The 21797-nt window shown below is 45.2% G+C and overlaps 1 protein-coding gene and 22 non-coding genes across 23 annotated transcripts in view; 10 read left to right on the forward strand and 13 right to left on the reverse strand.

The window, feature by feature from the left end:
• LOC110494675 (caM kinase-like vesicle-associated protein) overlaps positions 1-21797 on the reverse strand; it is a 187808-nt gene that overhangs the window by 68436 nt on the left and 97575 nt on the right. The window lies entirely within an intron of this gene.
• trnai-uau (transfer RNA isoleucine (anticodon UAU)) lies at positions 597-690 on the reverse strand. The gene is made up of 2 exons: positions 653-690; positions 597-632 (listed from the first exon to the last, which is right to left on the reverse strand). It is a non-coding gene; the product is annotated as a tRNA-Ile (tRNA).
• Positions 1754-1826, forward strand: trnak-cuu (transfer RNA lysine (anticodon CUU)). Its single transcript has one exon. It is a non-coding gene; the product is annotated as a tRNA-Lys (tRNA).
• trnai-uau (transfer RNA isoleucine (anticodon UAU)) lies at positions 6028-6121 on the reverse strand. Its single transcript has 2 exons — positions 6084-6121; positions 6028-6063 (listed from the first exon to the last, which is right to left on the reverse strand). It is a non-coding gene; the product is annotated as a tRNA-Ile (tRNA).
• Positions 7186-7258, forward strand: trnak-cuu (transfer RNA lysine (anticodon CUU)). Its single transcript has one exon. It is a non-coding gene; the product is annotated as a tRNA-Lys (tRNA).
• On the reverse strand, positions 7513-7606 carry trnai-uau (transfer RNA isoleucine (anticodon UAU)). The gene is made up of 2 exons: positions 7569-7606; positions 7513-7548 (listed from the first exon to the last, which is right to left on the reverse strand). It is a non-coding gene; the product is annotated as a tRNA-Ile (tRNA).
• On the forward strand, positions 8164-8236 carry trnak-cuu (transfer RNA lysine (anticodon CUU)). The gene has a single exon. It is a non-coding gene; the product is annotated as a tRNA-Lys (tRNA).
• trnai-uau (transfer RNA isoleucine (anticodon UAU)) lies at positions 8491-8584 on the reverse strand. The gene is made up of 2 exons: positions 8547-8584; positions 8491-8526 (listed from the first exon to the last, which is right to left on the reverse strand). It is a non-coding gene; the product is annotated as a tRNA-Ile (tRNA).
• trnak-cuu (transfer RNA lysine (anticodon CUU)) lies at positions 9142-9214 on the forward strand. Its single transcript has one exon. It is a non-coding gene; the product is annotated as a tRNA-Lys (tRNA).
• Positions 9469-9562, reverse strand: trnai-uau (transfer RNA isoleucine (anticodon UAU)). Its single transcript has 2 exons — positions 9525-9562; positions 9469-9504 (listed from the first exon to the last, which is right to left on the reverse strand). It is a non-coding gene; the product is annotated as a tRNA-Ile (tRNA).
• trnak-cuu (transfer RNA lysine (anticodon CUU)) lies at positions 11088-11160 on the forward strand. The gene has a single exon. It is a non-coding gene; the product is annotated as a tRNA-Lys (tRNA).
• Positions 13373-13466, reverse strand: trnai-uau (transfer RNA isoleucine (anticodon UAU)). The gene is made up of 2 exons: positions 13429-13466; positions 13373-13408 (listed from the first exon to the last, which is right to left on the reverse strand). It is a non-coding gene; the product is annotated as a tRNA-Ile (tRNA).
• Positions 14531-14603, forward strand: trnak-cuu (transfer RNA lysine (anticodon CUU)). The gene has a single exon. It is a non-coding gene; the product is annotated as a tRNA-Lys (tRNA).
• trnai-uau (transfer RNA isoleucine (anticodon UAU)) lies at positions 14858-14951 on the reverse strand. Its single transcript has 2 exons — positions 14914-14951; positions 14858-14893 (listed from the first exon to the last, which is right to left on the reverse strand). It is a non-coding gene; the product is annotated as a tRNA-Ile (tRNA).
• trnai-uau (transfer RNA isoleucine (anticodon UAU)) lies at positions 15316-15409 on the reverse strand. Its single transcript has 2 exons — positions 15372-15409; positions 15316-15351 (listed from the first exon to the last, which is right to left on the reverse strand). It is a non-coding gene; the product is annotated as a tRNA-Ile (tRNA).
• On the forward strand, positions 16432-16504 carry trnak-cuu (transfer RNA lysine (anticodon CUU)). Its single transcript has one exon. It is a non-coding gene; the product is annotated as a tRNA-Lys (tRNA).
• trnai-uau (transfer RNA isoleucine (anticodon UAU)) lies at positions 16759-16852 on the reverse strand. The gene is made up of 2 exons: positions 16815-16852; positions 16759-16794 (listed from the first exon to the last, which is right to left on the reverse strand). It is a non-coding gene; the product is annotated as a tRNA-Ile (tRNA).
• Positions 17916-17988, forward strand: trnak-cuu (transfer RNA lysine (anticodon CUU)). The gene has a single exon. It is a non-coding gene; the product is annotated as a tRNA-Lys (tRNA).
• trnai-uau (transfer RNA isoleucine (anticodon UAU)) lies at positions 18243-18336 on the reverse strand. The gene is made up of 2 exons: positions 18299-18336; positions 18243-18278 (listed from the first exon to the last, which is right to left on the reverse strand). It is a non-coding gene; the product is annotated as a tRNA-Ile (tRNA).
• Positions 19401-19473, forward strand: trnak-cuu (transfer RNA lysine (anticodon CUU)). The gene has a single exon. It is a non-coding gene; the product is annotated as a tRNA-Lys (tRNA).
• On the reverse strand, positions 19728-19821 carry trnai-uau (transfer RNA isoleucine (anticodon UAU)). The gene is made up of 2 exons: positions 19784-19821; positions 19728-19763 (listed from the first exon to the last, which is right to left on the reverse strand). It is a non-coding gene; the product is annotated as a tRNA-Ile (tRNA).
• Positions 20885-20957, forward strand: trnak-cuu (transfer RNA lysine (anticodon CUU)). Its single transcript has one exon. It is a non-coding gene; the product is annotated as a tRNA-Lys (tRNA).
• trnai-uau (transfer RNA isoleucine (anticodon UAU)) lies at positions 21212-21305 on the reverse strand. Its single transcript has 2 exons — positions 21268-21305; positions 21212-21247 (listed from the first exon to the last, which is right to left on the reverse strand). It is a non-coding gene; the product is annotated as a tRNA-Ile (tRNA).

The raw sequence follows: 21797 nt of genomic DNA on the forward strand, positions 1-21797 counted from the left end.
AACGACATACCAATTACTTATGAAATAGATTAAATAAATGATCCTTTTCTGGACAAGAAATAGACAGTCAGAGGGTTCAAGAAAAGCAGTTGCTCCTGGTCAGGTACGAATTCACAACTTTGGCATTGCTTCACTGCATACTGCTGTATAAGTACCACGTGCAAACCAACTGCGCCGTAGGAGCTATGCAAAGCACTGTCACTGATCACCATAATTTGCACAAACGGAGCTGTACGATATTCGGACCAAGTCAAAATGACCGATGAGGTACCTAGCTAGCTCAGTCGGTAGAGCATGAGACTCTTAGTCTCAGGGTCGTGGGTTCGAGCCCCACGTTGGGTGATTTTTTTCTCTGCCGAAGTACAAACTCACTTTGCGAACAGCCAAACGCTTGGATTTTCGAGCAGGCTTGCCACCCTGCATTGCTGATGTGTCAGGCAAAGCTGGTAATGCAGAGGAATATGCATTTGAATCGTAGCTGTGCCTGCACTCTGACCTGTTATCTCTATGACATACCAATTACTTATGAAATAGATTGAATAAATGATCCTTTTCTGGACAAGAAATAGACAGTCAGAGGGTTCAAGAAAAGCACTTGCTCCTGGTGAGGCTCGAACTCACAACTTCGGCATTGCTTCACTGCATACTGCTGTATAAGTACCACGCGCTAACCGACTGCGCCACAGGAGCTACGCAAAGCACTGTCACTGATCACCATATTTTGCACAAACGGAGCTGTACGATATTCGGACCAAGTTAAAATTACCGTTGAGGTGCCTAGCTAGCTCAGTCGGAAGAGCACGAGACTCTTCATCTCAGGGTCGTGGGTTAGAGCCCCACGTTGGGTGATTATTTTCTCTGCCGAAGTACCAACTCTCTTTGCGAACAGCCAAACGGTTGGATTTTTGAGCAGGCTTGCCACCCTGCATTGCTGATGTGTCAGGCAAAGCTGGTAATGCAGAGGAATATGCATTTGAATCGTAGCTCTGCCTGCACTCTGACCTTTTATCTCAACGACATACCAATTACTTATGAAATAGATTTAATAAATTATCCTTTTCTGGACAAGAAATAGACAGTCAGAGGGTTCAAGAAAAGCAGTTGCTCCTGGTCAGGTACGAATTCACAACTTTGGCATTGCTTCACTGCATACTGCTGTATAAGTACCACGTGCAAACCAACTGCGCCGTAGGAGCTATGCAAAGCACTGTCACTGATCACCACAATTGACCTGCCTGGCAAGCTCAGGCGTTTGAGCATGAGCCTCTTAATCTCAGAATCGTAGGGTCGATACCACAAATGGGCTGATACTTGTCTGAGCCAAGCACCAACTAAATTTGCAAACAGCCGTTCACATGGACTTTCGAGCAGACTTGCCACCCTGCATTGCTGACGTGTCTGGCATTGCTGGTGATAGAGAAGACTATGGATTTGAATCCTAGCTGTGCCTGCACTCTGACCTGTTATCTCAATAACATACCAATTAATTAAGAAAAATCCTCCTAAGTGTATTGAATTAAAATGCTCCTTTTCTGGACAAGAAATAGACAGGGAGAGGGTTCAAGAGGAATACTTGCTCCTGGTGGATCTTGAACGCACAACCTTGTCATCTAATTGCTGTATACTGCTGTATAAGTACAACACGCCAACAGATTGCACCATAGGATCCATCAACAACACCTTCACTAATCACCATATTTTGCACAAACGGAGCTGTACGATATTCGGACCAAGTCAAAATGACTGATGAGGTACCTAGCTAGCTCAGTCGGTAGAGCATGAGACTCTTAATCTCAGGGTCGTGGGTTCGAGCCCCACGTTGGGTGTTTTTTTTTCTCTGCCGAAGTACAAACTCACTTTGCGAACAGCCAAACGCTTGGATTTTCGAGCAGGCTTGCCACCCTGCATTGCTGATGTGTCAGGCAAAGCTGGTAATGCAGAGGAATATGCTTTTGAATCGTAGCTGTGCCTGCACTCTGACCTGTTATCTCTATGACATACCAATTACTTATGAAATAGATTAAATAAATGATCCTTTTCTGGACAAGAAATAGACAGTCAGAGGGTTCAAGAAAAGCAGTTGCTCCTGGTCAGGTACGAATTCACAACTTTGGCATTGCTTCACTGCATACTGCTTTATAAGTACCACGCGCAAACCAACTGCGCCGTAGGAGCTATGCAAAGCACTGTCACTGATCACCACAATTGACCTGCCTGGCAAGCTCAGGCGTTTGAGCATGAGCCTCTTAATCTCAGAATCGTAGGGTCGATACCACAAATGGGCTGATACTTGTCTGAGCCTAGCACCAACTAAATTTGCAAACAGCCGTTCACATGGACTTTCGAGCAGACTTGCCACCCTGCATTGCTGACGTGTCTGGCATTGCTGGTGATAGAGAAGACTATGGATTTGAATCCTAGCTGTGCCTGCACTCTGACCTGTTATCTCAATAACATACCAATTAATTATGAAACATCCTCCTAAGTGTATTGAATTAAAATGCTCCTTTTCTGGACAAGAAATAGACAGGGAGAGGGTTCAAGAGGAATACTTGCTCCTGGTGGATCTTGAACGCACAACCTTGTCATCTAATTGCTGTATACTGCTGTATAAGTACAACACGCTAACAGATTGCACCATAGGATCCATCAACAACACCTTCACTAATCAACATATTTTGCACAAACGGAGCTGTACGATATTCGGACCAAGTCAAAATGACCGATGAGGTACCTAGCTAGCTCAGTCGGTAGAGCATGAGACTCTTAATCTCAGGGTCGTGAGTTAGAGCCCCACGTTGGGTGATTATTTTCTCTGCCGAAGTACCAACTCTCTTTGCGAACAGCCAAACTGTTGGATTTTTGAGCAGGCTTGCCACCCTGCATTGCTGATGTGTCAGGCAAAACTGGTAATGCAGAAGACTATGCATTTGAATCGTAGCTCTGCCTGCAATCTGACCTTTTATCTCAACGACATACCAATTACTTATGAAATAGATTAAATAAATGATCCTTTTCTGGACAAGAAATAGACAGTCAGAGGGTTCAAGAAAAGCAGTTGCTCCTGGTCAGGTACGAATTCACAACTTTGGCATTGCTTCACTGCATACTGCTGTATAAGTACCACGTGCAAACCAACTGCGCCGTAGGAGCTATGCAAAGCACTGTCACTGATCACCATAATTTGCACAAACGGAGCTGTACGATATTCGGACCAAGTTAAAATTACCGTTGAGGTGCCTAGCTAGCTCAGTCGGAAGAGCACGAGACTCTTCATCTCAGGGTCGTGGGTTAGAGCCCCACGTTGGGTGATTATTTTCTCTGCCGAAGTACCAACTCTCTTTGCGAACAGCCAAACGGTTGGATTTTTGAGCAGGCTTGCCACCCTGCATTGCTGATGTGTCAGGCAAAACTGGTAATGCAGAAGACTATGCATTTGAATCGTAGCTCTGCCTGCAATCTGACCTTTTATCTCAACGACATACCAATTACTTATGAAATAGATTAAATAAATGATCCTTTTCTGGACAAGAAATAGACAGTCAGAGGGTTCAAGAAAAGCAGTTGCTCCTGGTCAGGTACGAATTCACAACCTCGGCATTGCTTCACTGCATACTGCTGTATAAGTACCACGCGCTAACCGACTGCGCCACAGGAGCTACGCAAAGCACTGTCACTGATCACCATATTTTGCACAAACGGAGAAGTACGATATTCGGACCAAGTTAAAATTACCGTTGAGGTGCCTAGCTAGCTCAGTCGGAAGAGCACGAGACTCTTCATCTCAGGGTCGTGGGTTAGAGCCCCACGTTGGGTGATTATTTTCTCTGCCGAAGTACCAACTCACTTTGCGAAAAGCCAAACGGTTGGATTTTTGAGCAGGCTTGCCACCCTGCATTGCTGATGTGTCAGGCAAAACTGGTAATGCAGAAGACTATGCATTTGAATCGTAGCTCTGCCTGCACTCTGACCTTTTATCTCAACGACATACCAATTACTTATGAAATAGATTAAATAAATTATCCTTTTCTGGACAAGAAATAGACAGTCAGAGGGTTCAAGAAAAGCAGTTGCTCCTGGTCAGGTACGAATTCACAACTTTGGCATTGCTTCACTGCATACTGCTGTATAAGTACCACGTGCAAACCAACTGCGCCGTAGGAGCTATGCAAAGCACTGTCACTGATCACCACAATTGACCTGCCTGGCAAGCTCAGGCGTTTGAGCATGAGCCTCTTAATCTCAGAATCGTAGGGTCGATACCACAAATGGGCTGATACTTGTCTGAGCCAAGCACCAACTAAATTTGCAAACAGCCGTTCACATGGACTTTCGAGCAGACTTGCCACCCTGCATTGCTGACGTGTCTGGCATTGCTGGTGATAGAGAAGACTATGGATTTGAATCCTAGCTGTGCCTGCACTCTGACCTGTTATCTCAATAACATACCAATTAATTATGAAACATCCTCCTAAGTGTATTGAATTAAAATGCTCCTTTTCTGGACAAGAAATAGACAGGGAGAGGGTTCAAGAGGAATACTTGCTCCTGGTGGATCTTGAACGCACAACCTTGTCATCTAATTGCTGTATACTGCTGTATAAGTACAACACGCTAACAGATTGCACCATAGGATCCATCAACAACACCTTCACTAATCACCATATTTTGCACAAACGGAGCTGTACGATATTCGGACCAAGTCAAAATGACCGATGAGGTACCTAGCTAGCTCAGTCGATAGAGCATGAGACTCTTAATCTCAGGGTCGTGGGTTAGAGCCCCACGTTGGGTGATTATTTTCTCTGCCGAAGTACCAACTCTCTTTGCGAACAGCCAAACGGTTGGATTTTTGAGCAGGCTTGCCACCCTGCATTGCTGATGTGTCAGGCAAAACTGGTAATGCAGAAGACTATGCATTTGAATCGTAGCTCTGCCTGCAATCTGACCTTTTATCTCAACGACATACCAATTACTTATGAAATAGATTAAATAAATGATCCTTTTCTGGACAAGAAATAGACAGTCAGAGGGTTCAAGAAAAGCAGTTGCTCCTGGTCAGGTACGAATTCACAACTTTGGCATTGCTTCACTGCATACTGCTGTATAAGTACCACGTGCAAACCAACTGCGCCGTAGGAGCTATGCAAAGCACTGTCACTGATCACCACAATTGACCTGCCTGGCAAGCTCAGGCGTTTGAGCATGAGCCTCTTAATCTCAGAATCGTAGGGTCGATACCACAAATGGGCTGATACTTGTCTGAGCCAAGCACCAACTAAATTTGCAAACAGCCGTTCACATGGACTTTCGAGCAGACTTGCCACCCTGCATTGCTGACGTGTCTGGCATTGCTGGTGATAGAGAAGACTATGGATTTGAATCCTAGCTGTGCCTGCACTCTGACCTGTTATCTCAATAACATACCAATTAATTATGAAACATCCTCCTAAGTGTATTGAATTAAAATGCTCCTTTTCTGGACAAGAAATAGACAGGGAGAGGGTTCAAGAGGAATACTTGCTCCTGGTGGATCTTGAACGCACAACCTTGTCATCTAATTGCTGTATACTGCTGTATAAGTACAACACGCTAACAGATTGCACCATAGGATCCATCAACAACACCTTCACTAATCACCATATTTTGCACAAACGGAGCTGTACGATATTCGGACCAAGTCAAAATGACCGATGAGGTACCTAGCTAGCTCAGTCGGTAGAGCATGAGACTCTTAATCTCAGGGTTGTGGGTTCGAGCCCCACGTTGGGTGATTTTTTTCTCTGCCGAAGTACAAACTCACTTTGCGAACAGCCAAACGCTTGGATTTTCGAGCAGGCTTGCCACCCTGTATTGCTGATGTGTCAGGCAAAGCTGGTAATGCAGAGGAATATGCATTTGAATCGTAGCTGTGCCTGCACTCTGACCTGTTATCTCTATGACATACCAATTACTTATGAAATAGATTGAATAAATGATCCTTTTCTGGGCAAGAAATAGACAGTCAGAGGGTTCAAGAAAAGCACTTGCTCCTGGTGAGGCTTGAACTCACAACCTCGACATTGCTTCACTGCATACTGCTGTATAAGTACCACGCGCTAACCGACTGCGCCACAGGAGCTACGCAAAGCACTGTCACTGATCACCATATTTTGCACAAACGGAGCTGTACGATATTCGGACCAAGTTAAAATTACCGTTGAGGTGCCTAGCTAGCTCAGTCGGAAGAGCACGAGACTCTTCATCTCAGGGTCGTGGGTTAGAGCCCCACGTTGGGTGATTATTTTCTCTGCCGAAGTACAAACTCACTTTGCGAACAGCGAAACGCTTGGATTTTCGAGCAGCCATGCCACCCTGCATTGCTGATGTGTCAGGCAAAGCTGGTAATGCAGAGGAATATGCATTTGAATCGTAGCTGTGCCTGCACTCTGACCTGTTATCTCTATGACATACCAATTACTTATGAAATAGATTGAATAAATTATCCTTTTCTGGACAAGAAATAGACAGTCAGAGGGTTCAAGAAAAGCAGTTGCTCCTGGTCAGGTACGAATTCACAACTTTGGCATTGCTTCACTGCATACTGCTGTATAAGTACCACGCGCAAACCAACTGCGCCGTAGGAGCTATGCAAAGCACTGTCACCGATCACCACAATTGACCTGCCTGGCAAGCTCAGGCGTTTGAGCATGAGCCTCTTAATCTCAGAATCGTAGGGTCGATACCACAAATGGGCTGATACTTGTCTGAGCCGAAGCACCAACTAAATTTGCAAACAGCCGTTCACATGGACTTTCGAGCAGACTTGCCACCCTGCATTGCTGACGTGTCTGGCATTGCTGGTGATAGAGAAGACTATGGATTTGAATCCTAGCTGTGCCTGCACTCTGACCTGTTATCTCAATAACATACCAATTAATTATGAAACATCCTCCTAAGTGTATTGAATTAAAATGCTCCTTTTCTGGACAAGAAATAGACAGGGAGAGGGTTCAAGAGGAATACTTGCTCCTGGTGGATCTTGAACGCACAACCTTGTCATCTAATTGCTGTATACTGCTGTATAAGTACAACACGCTAACAGATTGCACCATAGGATCCATCAACAACACCTTCACTAATCACCATATTTTGCACAAACGGAGCTGTACGACATTCGGACCAAGTCAAAATGACCGATGAGGTACCTAGCTAGCTCAGTCGGTAGAGCATGAGACTCTTAATCTCAGGGTCGTGGGTTCGAGCCCCACGTTGGGTGACTTTTTTCTCTGCCGAAGTACAAACTCACTTTGCGAACAGCCAAACGCTTGGATTTTCGAGCAGGCTTGCCACCCTGCATTGCTGATGTGTCAGGCAAAGCTGGTAATGCAGAGGAATATGCATTTGAATCGTAGCTGTGGCTGCACTCTGACCTGTTATCTCTATGACATACCAATTACTTATGAAATAGATTGAATAAATGATCATTTTCTGGACAAGAAATAGACAGTCAGAGGGTTCAAGAAAAGCACTTGCTCCTGGTGAGGCTCGAACTCACAACCTCGGCATTGCTTCACTGCATACTGCTGTATAAGTACCACGCGCTAACCGACTGCGCCACAGGAGCTACGCAAAGCACTGTCACTGATCACCACAATTGACCTGCCTGGCAAGCTCAGGCGTTTGAGCATGAGCCTCTTAATCTCAGAATCGTAGGGTCGATACCACAAATGGGCTGATACTTGTCTGAGCCAAGCACCAACTAAATTTGCAAACAGCCGTTCACATGGACTTTCGAGCAGACTTGCCACCCTGCATTGCTGACGTGTCTGGCATTGCTGGTGATAGAGAAGACTATGGATTTGAATCCTAGCTGTGCCTGCACTCTGACCTGTTATCTCAATAACATACCAATTAATTATGAAACATCCTCCTAAGTGTATTGAATTAAAATGCTCCTTTTCTGGACAAGAAATAGACAGGGAGAGGGTTCAAGAGGAATACTTGCTCCTGGTGGATCTTGAACGCACAACCTTGTCATCTAATTGCTGTATACTGCTGTATAAGTACAACACGCTAACAGATTGCACCATAGGATCCATCAACAACACCTTCACTAATCACCATATTTTGCACAAACGGAGCTGTACGACATTCGGACCAAGTCAAAATGACCGATGAGGTACCTAGCTAGCTCAGTCGGTAGAGCATGAGACTCTTAATCTCAGGGTCGTGGGTTCGAGCCCCACGTTGGGTGACTTTTTTCTCTGCCGAAGTACAAACTCACTTTGCGAACAGCCAAACGCTTGGATTTTCGAGCAGGCTTGCCACCCTGCATTGCTGATGTGTCAGGCAAAGCTGGTAATGCAGAGGAATATGCATTTGAATCGTAGCTGTGGCTGCACTCTGACCTGTTATCTCTATGACATACCAATTACTTATGAAATAGATTGAATAAATGATCATTTTCTGGACAAGAAATAGACAGTCAGAGGGTTCAAGAAAAGCACTTGCTCCTGGTGAGGCTCGAACTCACAACCTCGGCATTGCTTCACTGCATACTGCTGTATAAGTACCACGCGCTAACCGACTGCGCCACAGGAGCTACGCAAAGCACTGTCACTGATCACCACAATTGACCTGCCTGGCAAGCTCAGGCGTTTGAGCATGAGCCTCTTAATCTCAGAATCGTAGGGTCGATACCACAAATGGGCTGATACTTGTCTGAGCCAAGCACCAACTAAATTTGCAAACAGCCGTTCACATGGACTTTCGAGCAGACTTGCCACCCTGCATTGCTGACGTGTCTGGCATTGCTGGTGATAGAGAAGACTATGGATTTGAATCCTAGCTGTGCCTGCACTCTGACCTGTTATCTCAATAACATACCAATTAATTATGAAACATCCTCCTAAGTGTATTGAATTAAAATGCTCCTTTTCCGGACAAGAAATAGACAGGGAGAGGGTTCAAGAGGAATACTTGCTCCTGGTGGATCTTGAACGCACAACCTTGTCATCTAATTGCTGTATACTGCTGTATAAGTACAACACGCTAACAGATTGCACCATAGGATCCATCAACAACACCTTCACTAATCACCATATTTTGCACAAACGGAGCTGTACGACATTCGGACCAAGTCAAAATGACCGATGAGGTACCTAGCTAGCTCAGTCGGTAGAGCATGAGACTCTTAATCTCAGGGTCGTGGGTTCGAGCCCCACGTTGGGTGACTTTTTTCTCTGCCGAAGTACAAACTCACTTTGCGAACAGCCAAACGCTTGGATTTTCGAGCAGGCTTGCCACCCTGCATTGCTGATGTGTCAGGCAAAGCTGGTAATGCAGAGGAATATGCATTTGAATCGTAGCTGTGGCTGCACTCTGACCTGTTATCTCTATGACATACCAATTACTTATGAAATAGATTGAATAAATGATCATTTTCTGGACAAGAAATAGACAGTCAGAGGGTTCAAGAAAAGCACTTGCTCCTGGTGAGGCTCGAACTCACAACCTCGGCATTGCTTCACTGCATACTGCTGTATAAGTACCACGCGCTAACCGACTGCGCCACAGGAGCTACGCAAAGCACTGTCACTGATCACCACAATTGACCTGCCTGGCAAGCTCAGGCGTTTGAGCATGAGCCTCTTAATCTCAGAATCGTAGGGTCGATACCACAAATGGGCTGATACTTGTCTGAGCCAAGCACCAACTAAATTTGCAAACAGCCGTTCACATGGACTTTCGAGCAGACTTGCCACCCTGCATTGCTGACGTGTCTGGCATTGCTGGTGATAGAGAAGACTATGGATTTGAATCCTAGCTGTGCCTGCACTCTGACCTGTTATCTCAATAACATACCAATTAATTATGAAACATCCTCCTAAGTGTATTGAATTAAAATGCTCCTTTTCTGGACAAGAAATAGACAGGGAGAGGGTTCAAGAGGAATACTTGCTCCTGGTGGATCTTGAACGCACAACCTTGTCATCTAATTGCTGTATAAGTACAACACGCTAACAGATTGCACCATAGGATCCATCAACAACACCTTCACTAATCACCATATTTTGCACAAACGGAGCTGTACGATATTCGGACCAAGTCAAAATGACCGATGAGGTACCTAGCTAGCTCAGTCGGTAGAGCATGAGACTCTTAATCTCAGGGTCGTGGGTTAGAGCCCCACGTTGGGTGATTATTTTCTCTGCCGAAGTACCAACTCTCTTTGCGAACAGCCAAACGGTTGGATTTTTGAGCAGGCTTGCCACCCTGCATTGCTGATGTGTCAGGCAAAACTGGTAATGCAGAAGACTATGCATTTGAATCGTAGCTCTGCCTGCAATCTGACCTTTTATCTCAACGACATACCAATTACTTATGAAATAGATTAAATAAATGATCCTTTTCTGGACAAGAAATAGACAGTCAGAGGGTTCAAGAAAAGCAGTTGCTCCTGGTCAGGTACGAATTCACAACTTTGGCATTGCTTCACTGCATACTGCTGTATAAGTACCACGTGCAAACCAACTGTGCCGTAGGAGCTATGCAAAGCACTGTCACTGATCACCACAATTGACCTGCCTGGCAAGCTCAGGCGTTTGAGCATGAGCCTCTTAATCTCAGAATCGTAGGGTCGATACCACAAATGGGCTGATACTTGTCTGAGCCAAGCACCAACTAAATTTGCAAACAGCCGTTCACATGGACTTTCGAGCAGACTTGCCACCCTGCATTGCTGACGTGTCTGGCATTGCTGGTGATAGAGAAGACTATGGATTTGAATCCTAGCTGTGCCTGCACTCTGACCTGTTATCTCAATAACATACCAATTAATTATGAAACATCCTCCTAAGTGTATTGAATTAAAATGCTCCTTTTCTGGACAAGAAATAGACAGGGAGAGGGTTCAAGAGGAATACTTGCTCCTGGTGGATCTTGAACGCACAACCTTGTCATCTAATTGCTGTATACTGCTGTATAAGTACAACACGCTAACAGATTGCACCATAGGATCCATCAACAACACCTTCACTAATCACCATATTTTGCACAAACGGAGCTGTACGATATTCGGACCAAGTCAAAATGACTGATGAGGTACCTAGCTAGCTCAGTCGGTAGAGCATGAGACTCTTAATCTCAGGGTCGTGGGTTCGAGCCCCACGTTGGGTGATTTTTTTCTCGGCCGAAGTACAAACTCACTTTGCGAACAGCCAAACGCTTGGATTTTCGAGCAGGCTTGCCACCCTGTATTGCTGATGTGTCAGGCAAAGCTGGTAATGCAGAGGAATATGCATTTGAATCGTAGCTCTGCCTGCAATCTGACCTTTTATCTCAACGACATACCAATTACTTATGAAATAGATTAAATAAATGATCCTTTTCTGGACAAGAAATAGACAGTCAGAGGGTTCAAGAAAAGCAGTTGCTCCTGGTCAGGTACGAATTCACAACTTTGGCATTGCTTCACTGCATACTGCTGTATAAGTACCACGCGCAAACCAACTGCGCCGTAGGAGCTATGCAAAGCACTGTCACCGATCACCACAATTGACCTGCCTGGCAAGCTCAGGCGTTTGAGCATGAGCCTCTTAATCTCAGAATCGTAGGGTCGATACCACAAATGGGCTGATACTTGTCTGAGCCGAAGCACCAACTAAATTTGCAAACAGCCGTTCACATGGACTTTCGAGCAGACTTGCCACCCTGCATTGCTGACGTGTCTGGCATTGCTGGTGATAGAGAAGACTATGGATTTGAATCCTAGCTGTGCCTGCACTCTGACCTGTTATCTCAATAACATACCAATTAATTATGAAACATCCTCCTAAGTGTATTGAATTAAAATGCTCCTTTTCTGGACAAGAAATAGACAGGGAGAGGGTTCAAGAGGAATACTTGCTCCTGGTGGATCTTGAACGCACAACCTTGTCATCTAATTGCTGTATACTGCTGTATAAGTACAACACGCTAACAGATTGCACCATAGGATCCATCAACAACACCTTCACTAATCACCATATTTTGCACAAACGGAGCTGTACGACATTCGGACCAAGTCAAAATGACCGATGAGGTACATAGCTAGCTCAGTCGGTAGAGCATGAGACTCTTAATCTCAGGGTCGTGGGTTCGAGCCCCACGTTGGGTGACTTTTTTCTCTGCCGAAGTACAAACTCACTTTGCGAACAGCCAAACGCTTGGATTTTCGAGCAGGCTTGCCACCCTGCATTGCTGATGTGTCAGGCAAAACTGGTAATGCAGAAGACTATGCATTTGAATCGTAGCTCTGCCTGCAATCTGACCTTTTATCTCAACGACATACCAATTACTTATGAAATAGATTAAATAAATGATCCTTTTCTGGACAAGAAATAGACAGTCAGAGGGTTCAAGAAAAGCAGTTGCTCCTGGTCAGGTACGAATTCACAACTTTGGCATTGCTTCACTGCATACTGCTGTATAAGTACCACGTGCAAACCAACTGCGCCGTAGGAGCTATGCAAAGCACTGTCACTGATCACCACAATTGACCTGCCTGGCAAGCTCAGGCGTTTGAGCATGAGCCTCTTAATCTCAGAATCGTAGGGTCGATACCACAAATGGGCTGATACTTGTCTGAGCCGAAGCACCAACTAAGTTTGCAAACAGCCGTTCACATGGACTTTCGAGCAGACTTGCCACCCTGCATTGCTGACGTGTCTGGCATTGCTGGTGATAGAGAAGACTATGGATTTGAATCCTAGCTGTGCCTGCACTCTGACCTGTTATCTCAATAACATACCAATTAATTATGAAACATCCTCCTAAGTGTATTGAATTAAAATGCTCCTTTTCTGGACAAGAAATAGACAGGGAGAGGGTTCAAGAGGAATACTTGCTCCTGGTGGATCTTGAACGCACAACCTTGTCATCTAATTGCTGTATACTGCTGTATAAGTACAACACGCTAACAGATTGCACCATAGGATCCATCAACAACACCTTCACTAATCACCATATTTTGCACAAACGGAGCTGTACGATATTCGGACCAAGTCAAAATGACCGATGAGGTACCTAGCTAGCTCAGTCGGTAGAGCATGAGATTCTTAATCTCAGGGTCGTGGGTTCGAGCCCCACGTTGGGTGATTTTTTTCTCTGCCGAAGTACAAACTCACTTTGCGAACAGCCAAACGCTTGGATTTTCGAGCAGGCTTGCCACCCTGTATTGCTGATGTGTCAGGCAAAGCTGGTAATGCAGAGGAATATGTATTTGAATCGTAGCTGTGCCTGCACTCTGACCTGTTATCTCTATGACATACCAATTACTTATGAAATAGATTGAATAAATGATCCTTTTCTGGGCAAGAAATAGACAGTCAGAGGGTTCAAGAAAAGCACTTGCTCCTGGTGAGGCTCGAACTCACAACCTCGGCATTGCTTCACTGCATACTGCTGTATAAGTACCACGCGCTAACCGACTGCGCCACAGGAGCTACGCAAAGCACTGTCACTGATCACCATATTTTGCACAAACGGAGCTGTACGATATTCGGACCAAGTTAAAATTACCGTTGAGGTGCCTAGCTAGCTCAGTCGGAAGAGCACGAGACTCTTCATCTCAGGGTCGTGGGTTAGAGCCCCACGTTGGGTGATTATTTTCTCTGCCGAAGTACAAACTCACTTTGCGAACAGCGAAACGCTTGGATTTTCGAGCAGGCTTGCCACCCTGCATTGCTGATGTGTCAGGCAAAGCTGGTAATGCAGAGGAATATGCATTTGAATCGTAGCTCTGCCTGCACTCTGACCTGTTATCTCTATGACATACCAATTACTTATGAAATAGATTGAATAAATTATCCTTTTCTGGACAAGAAATAGACAGTCAGAGGGTTCAAGAAAAGCAGTTGCTCCTGGTCAGGTACGAATTCACAACTTTGGCATTGCTTCACTGCATACTGCTGTATAAGTACCACGCGCAAACCAACTGCGCCGTAGGAGCTATGCAAAGCACTGTCACCGATCACCACAATTGACCTGCCTGGCAAGCTCAGGCGTTTGAGCATGAGCCTCTTAATCTCAGAATCGTAGGGTCGATACCACAAATGGGCTGATACTTGTGTGAGCCGAAGCACCAACTAAATTTGCAAACAGCCGTTCACATGGACTTTCGAGCAGACTTGCCACCCTGCATTGCTGACGTGTCTGGCATTGCTGGTGATAGAGAAGACTATGGATTTGAATCCTAGCTGTGCCTGCACTCTGACCTGTTATCTCAATAACATACCAATTAATTATGAAACATCCTCCTAAGTGTATTGAATTAAAATGCTCCTTTTCTGGACAAGAAATAGACAGGAAGAGGGTTCAAGAGGAATACTTGCTCCTGGTGGATCTTGAACGCACAACCTTGTCATCTAATTGCTGTATACTGCTGTATAAGTACAACACGCTAACAGATTGCACCATAGGATCCATCAACAACAACTTCACTAATCACCATATTTTGCACAAACGGAGCTGTACGATATTCGGACCAAGTCAAAATGACCGATGAGGTACCTAGCTAGCTCAGTCGGTAGAGCATGAGACTCTTAATCTCAGGGTCGTGGGTTCGAGCCCCACGTTGGGTGACTTTTTTCTCTGCCGAAGTACAAACTCACTTTGCGAACAGCCAAACGCTTGGATTTTCGAGCAGGCTTGCCACCCTGCATTGCTGATGTGTCAGGCAAAGCTGGTAATGCAGAGGAATATGCATTTGAATCGTAGCTGTGCCTGCACTCTGACCTGTTATCTCTATGACATACCAATTACTTATGAAATAGATTGAATAAATGATCCTTTTCTGGACAAGAAATAGACAGTCAAAGAGTTCAAGAAAAGCACTTGCTCCTGGTGAGGCTCGAACTCACAACCTCGGCATTGCTTCACTGCATACTGCTGTATAAGTACCACGCGCTAACCGACTGCGCCACAGGAGCTACGCAAAGCACTGTCACTGATCACCACAATTGACCTGCCTGGCAAGCTCAGGCGTTTGAGCATGAGCCTCTTAATCTCAGAATCGTAGGGTCGATACCACAAATGGGCTGATACTTGTCTGAGCCAAGCACCAACTAAATTTGCAAACAGCCGTTCACATGGACTTTCGAGCAGACTTGCCACCCTGCATTGCTGATGTGTCAGGCAAAGCTGGTAATGCAGAGGAATATGCATTTGAATCGTAGCTGTGCCTGCACTCTGACCTGTTATCTCTATGACATACCAATTACTTATGAAATAGATTGAATAAATGATCCTTTTCTGGACAAGAAATAGACAGTCAGAGGGTTCAAGAAAAGCACTTGCTCCTGGTGAGGCTCGAACTCACAACCTCGGCATTGCTTCACTGCATACTGCTGTATAAGTACCACGCGCTAACCGACTGCGCCACAGGAGCTACGCAAAGCACCGTTGAAAAGCACCGTTGAAAACCGTTGAGGTGCCTAGCTAGCTCAGTCGGAAGAGCACGAGACTCTTCATCTCAGGGTCGTGGGTTAGAGCCCCACGTTGGGTGATTATTTTCTCTGCCGAAGTACCAACTCACTTTGCGAAAAGCCAAACGGTTGGATTTTTGAGCAGGCTTGCCACCCTGCATTGCTGATGTGTCAGGCAAAACTGGTAATGCAGAAGACTATGCATTTGAATCGTAGCTCTGCCTGCACTCTGACCTTTTATCTCAACGACATACCAATTACTTATGAAATAGATTAAATAAATTATCCTTTTCTGGACAAGAAATAGACAGTCAGAGGGTTCAAGAAAAGCAGTTGCTCCTGGTCAGGTACGAATTCACAACTTTGGCATTGCTTCACTGCATACTGCTGTATAAGTACCACGTGCAAACCAACTGCGCCGTAGGAGCTATGCAAAGCACTGTCACTGATCACCACAATTGACCTGCCTGGCAAGCTCAGGCGTTTGAGCATGAGCCTCTTAATCTCAGAATCGTAGGGTCGATACCACAAATGGGCTGATACTTGTCTGAGCCAAGCACCAACTAAATTTTCAAACAGCCGTTCACATGGACTTTCGAGCAGACTTGCCACCCTGCATTGCTGACGTGTCTGGCATTGCTGGTGATAGAGAAGACTATGGATTTGAATCCTAGCTGTGCCTGCACTCTGACCTGTTATCTCAATAACATACCAATTAATTATGAAACATCCTCCTAAGTGTATTGAATTAAAATGCTCCTTTTCTGGACAAGAAATAGACAGGGAGAGGGTTCAAGAGGAATACTTGCTCCTGGTGGATCTTGAACGCACAACCTTGTCATCTAATTGCTGTATACTGCTGTATAAGTACAACACGCTAACAGATTGCACCATAGGATCCATCAACAACACCTTCACTAATCACCATATTTTGCACAAACGGAGCTGTACGATATTCGGACCAAGTCAAAATGACTGATGAGGTACCTAGCTAGCTCAGTCGGTAGAGCATGAGACTCTTAATCTCAGGGTCGTGGGTTCGAGCCCCACGTTGGGTGATTTTTTTCTCTGCCGAAGTACAAACTCACTTTGCGAACAGCCAAACGCTTGGATTTTCGAGCAGGCTTGCCACCCTGTATTGCTGGTGTGTCAGGCAAAGCTGGTAATGCAGAGGAATATGCATTTGAATCGTAGCTGTGCCTGCACTCTGACCTGTTATCTCTATGACATACCAATTACTTATGAAATAGATTGAATAAATGATCCTTTTCTGGGCAAGAAATAGACAGTCAGAGGGTTCAAGAAAAGTACTTGCTCCTGGTGAGGTTCGAACTCACAACCTCGGCATTGCTTCACTGCATACTGCTGTATAAGTACCACGCGCTAACCGACTGCGCCACAGGAGCTACGCAAAGCACTGTCACTGATCACCATATTTTGCACAAACGGAGCTGTACGATATTCGGACCAAGTTAAAATTACCGTTGAGGTGCCTAGCTAGCTCAGTCGGAAGAGCACGAGACTCTTCATCTCAGGGTCGTGGGTTAGAGCCCCACGTTGGGTGATTATTTTCTCTGCCGAAGTACCAACTCACTTTGCGAAAAGCCAAACGGTTGGATTTTTGAGCAGGCTTGCCACCCTGCATTGCTGATGTGTCAGGCAAAACTGGTAATGCAGAAGACTATGCATTTGAATCGTAGCTCTGCCTGCACTCTGACCTTTTATCTCAACGACATACCAATTACTTATGAAATAGATTAAATAAATTATCCTTTTCTGGACAAGAAATAGACAGTCAGAGGGTTCAAGAAAAGCAGTTGCTCCTGGTCAGGTACGAATTCACAACTTTGGCATTGTTTCACTGCATACTGCTGTATAAGTACCACGTGCAAACCAACTGCGCCGTAGGAGCTATGCAAAGCACTGTCACTGATCACCACAATTGACCTGCCTGGCAAGCTCAGGCGTTTGAGCATGAGCCTCTTAATCTCAGAATCGTAGGGTCGATACCACAAATGGGCTGATACTTGTCTGAGCCAAGCACCAACTAAATTTTCAAACAGCCGTTCACATGGACTTTCGAGCAGACTTGCCACCCTGCATTGCTGACGTGTCTGGCATTGCTGGTGATAGAGAAGACTATGGATTTGAATCCTAGCTGTGCCTGCACTCTGACCTGTTATCTCAATAACATACCAATTAATTATGAAACATCCTCCTAAGTGTATTGAATTAAAATGCTCCTTTTCTGGACAAGAAATAGACAGGGAGAGGGTTCAAGAGGAATACTTGCTCCTGGTGGATCTTGAACGCACAACCTTGTCATCTAATTGCTGTATACTGCTGTATAAGTACAACACGCTAACAGATTGCACCATAGGATCCATCAACAACACCTTCACTAATCACCATATTTTGCACAAACGGAGCTGTACGATATTCGGACCAAGTCAAAATGACTGATGAGGTACCTAGCTAGCTCAGTCGGTAGAGCATGAGACTCTTAATCTCAGGGTCGTGGGTTCGAGCCCCACGTTGGGTGATTTTTTTCTCTGCCGAAGTACAAACTCACTTTGCGAACAGCCAAACGCTTGGATTTTCGAGCAGGCTTGCCACCCTGTATTGCTGGTGTGTCAGGCAAAGCTGGTAATGCAGAGGAATATGCATTTGAATCGTAGCTGTGCCTGCACTCTGACCTGTTATCTCTATGACATACCAATTACTTATGAAATAGATTGAATAAATGATCCTTTTCTGGGCAAGAAATAGACAGTCAGAGGGTTCAAGAAAAGTACTTGCTCCTGGTGAGGCTCGAACTCACAACCTCGGCATTGCTTCACTGCATACTGCTGTATAAGTACCACGCGCTAACCGACTGCGCCACAGGAGCTACGCAAAGCACTGTCACTGATCACCATATTTTGCACAAACGGAGCTGTACGATATTCGGACCAAGTTAAAATTACCGTTGAGGTGCCTAGCTAGCTCAGTCGGAAGAGCACGAGACTCTTCATCTCAGGGTCGTGGGTTAGAGCCCCACGTTGGGTGATTATTTTCTCTGCCGAAGTACCAACTCACTTTGCGAAAAGCCAAACGGTTGGATTTTTGAGCAGGCTTGCCACCCTGCATTGCTGATGTGTCAGGCAAAACTGGTAATGCAGAAGACTATGCATTTGAATCGTAGCTCTGCCTGCACTCTGACCTTTTATCTCAACGACATACCAATTACTTATGAAATAGATTAAATAAATTATCCTTTTCTGGACAAGAAATAGACAGTCAGAGGGTTCAAGAAAAGCAGTTGCTCCTGGTCAGGTACGAATTCACAACTTTGGCATTGTTTCACTGCATACTGCTGTATAAGTACCACGTGCAAACCAACTGCGCCGTAGGAGCTATGCAAAGCACTGTCACTGATCACCACAATTGACCTGCCTGGCAAGCTCAGGCGTTTGAGCATGAGCCTCTTAATCTCAGAATCGTAGGGTCGATACCACAAATGGGCTGATACTTGTCTGAGCCGAAGCACCAACTAAATTTGCAAACAGCCGTTCACATGGACTTTCGAGCAGACTTGCCACCCTGCATTGCTGACGTGTCTGGCATTGCTGGTGATAGAGAAGACTATGGATTTGAATCCTAGCTGTGCCTGCACTCTGACCTGTTATCTCAATAACATACCAATTAATTATGAAACATCCTCCTAAGTGTATTGAATTAAAATGCTCCTTTTCTGGACAAGAAATAGACAGGGAGAGGGTTCAAGAGGAATACTTGCTCCTGGTGGATCTTGAACGCACAACCTTGTCATCTAATTGCTGTATACTGCTGTATAAGTACAACACGCTAACAGATTGCACCATAGGATCCATCAACAACACCTTCACTAATCACCAAATTTTGCACAAACGGAGCTGTACGATATTCGGACCAAGTCAAAATGACTGATGAGGTACCTAGCTAGCTCAGTCGGTAGAGCATGAGACTCTTAATCTCAGGGTCGTGGGTTCGAGCCCCACGTTGGGTGATTTTTTTCTCTGCCGAAGTACAAACTCACTTTGCGAACAGCCAAACGCTTGGATTTTCGAGCAGGCTTGCCACCCTGTATTGCTGGTGTGTCAGGCAAAGCTGGTAATGCAGAGGAATATGCATTTGAATCGTAGCTGTGCCTGCACTCTGACCTGTTATCTCTATGACATACCAATTACTTATGAAATAGATTGAATAAATGATCCTTTTCTGGGCAAGAAATAGACAGTCAGAGGGTTCAAGAAAAGTACTTGCTCCTGGTGAGGTTCGAACTCACAACCTCGGCATTGCTTCACTGCATACTGCTGTATAAGTACCACGCGCTAACCGACTGCGCCACAGGAGCTACGCAAAGCACTGTCACTGATCACCATATTTTGCACAAACGGAGCTGTACGATATTCGGACCAAGTTAAAATTACCGTTGAGGTGCCTAGCTAGCTCAGTCGGAAGAGCACGAGACTCTTCATCTCAGGGTCGTGGGTTAGAGCCCCACGTTGGGTGATTATTTTCTCTGCCGAAGTACCAACTCACTTTGCGAAAAGCCAAACGGTTGGATTTTTGAGCAGGCTTGCCACCCTGCATTGCTGATGTGTCAGGCAAAACTGGTAATGCAGAAGACTATGCATTTGAATCGTAGCTCTGCCTGCACTCTGACCTTTTATCTCAACGACATACCAATTACTTATGAAATAGATTAAATAAATTATCCTTTTCTGGACAAGAAATAGACAGTCAGAGGGTTCAAGAAAAGCAGTTGCTCCTGGTCAGGTACGAATTCACAACTTTGGCATTGTTTCACTGCATACTGCTGTATAAGTACCACGTGCAAACCAACTGCGCCGTAGGAGCTATGCAAAGCACTGTCACTGATCACCACAATTGACCTGCCTGGCAAGCTCAGGCGTTTGAGCATGAGCCTCTTAATCTCAGAATCGTAGGGTCGATACCACAAATGGGCTGATACTTGTCTGAGCCAAGCACCAACTAAATTTTCAAACAGCCGTTCACATGGACTTTCGAGCAGACTTGCCACCCTGCATTGCTGACGTGTCTGGCATTGCTGGTGATAGAGAAGACTATGGATTTGAATCCTAGCTGTGCCTGCACTCTGACCTGTTATCTCAATAACATACCAATTAATTATGAAACATCCTCCTAAGTGTATTGAATTAAAATGCTCCTTTTCTGGACAAGAAATAGACAGGGAGAGGGTTCAAGAGGAATACTTGCTCCTGGTGGATCTTGAACGCACAACCTTGTCATCTAATTGCTGTATACTGCTGTATAAGTACAACACGCTAACAGATTGCACCATAGGATCCATCAACAACACCTTCACTAATCACCATATTTTGCACAAACGGAGCTGTACGATATTCGGACCAAGTCAAAATGACTGATGAGGTACCTAGCTAGCTCAGTCGGTAGAGCATGAGACTCTTAATCTCAGGGTCGTGGGTTCGAGCCCCACGTTGGGTGATTTTTTTCTCTGCCGAAGTACAAACTCACTTTGCGAACAGCCAAACGCTTGGATTTTCGAGCAGGCTTGCCACCCTGTATTGCTGGTGTGTCAGGCAAAGCTGGTAATGCAGAGGAATATGCATTTGAATCGTAGCTGTGCCTGCACTCTGACCTGTTATCTCTATGACATACCAATTACTTATGAAATAGATTGAATAAATGATCCTTTTCTGGGCAAGAAATAGACAGTCAGAGGGTTCAAGAAAAGTACTTGCTCCTGGTGAGGCTCGAACTCACAACCTCGGCATTGCTTCACTGCATACTGCTGTATAAGTACCACGCGCTAACCGACTGCGCCACAGGAGCTACGCAAAGCACTGTCACTGATCACCATATTTTGCACAAACGGAGCTGTACGATATTCGGACCAAGTTAAAATTACCGTTGAGGTGCCTAGCTAGCTCAGTCGGAAGAGCACGAGACTCTTCATCTCAGGGTCGTGGGTTAGAGCCCCACGTTGGGTGATTATTTTCTCTGCCGAAGTACCAACTCACTTTGCGAAAAGCCAAACGGTTGGATTTTTGAGCAGGCTTGCCACCCTGCATTGCTGATGTGTCAGGCAAAACTGGTAATGCAGAAGACTATGCATTTGAATCGTAGCTCTGCCTGCACTCTGACCTTTTATCTCAACGACATACCAATTACTTATGAAATAGATTAAATAAATTATCCTTTTCTGGACAAGAAATAGACAGTCAGAGGGTTCAAGAAAAGCAGTTGCTCCTGGTCAGGTACGAATTCACAACTTTGGCATTGTTTCACTGCATACTGCTGTATAAGTACCACGTGCAAACCAAC

The sequence above is a fragment of the Oncorhynchus mykiss genome, chromosome 17, assembly GCF_057628025.1.
Source record: "Oncorhynchus mykiss isolate SJ-2025 chromosome 17, ASM5762802v1, whole genome shotgun sequence".
In the NCBI taxonomy this organism is placed as follows: domain Eukaryota; kingdom Metazoa; phylum Chordata; class Actinopteri; order Salmoniformes; family Salmonidae; genus Oncorhynchus; species Oncorhynchus mykiss.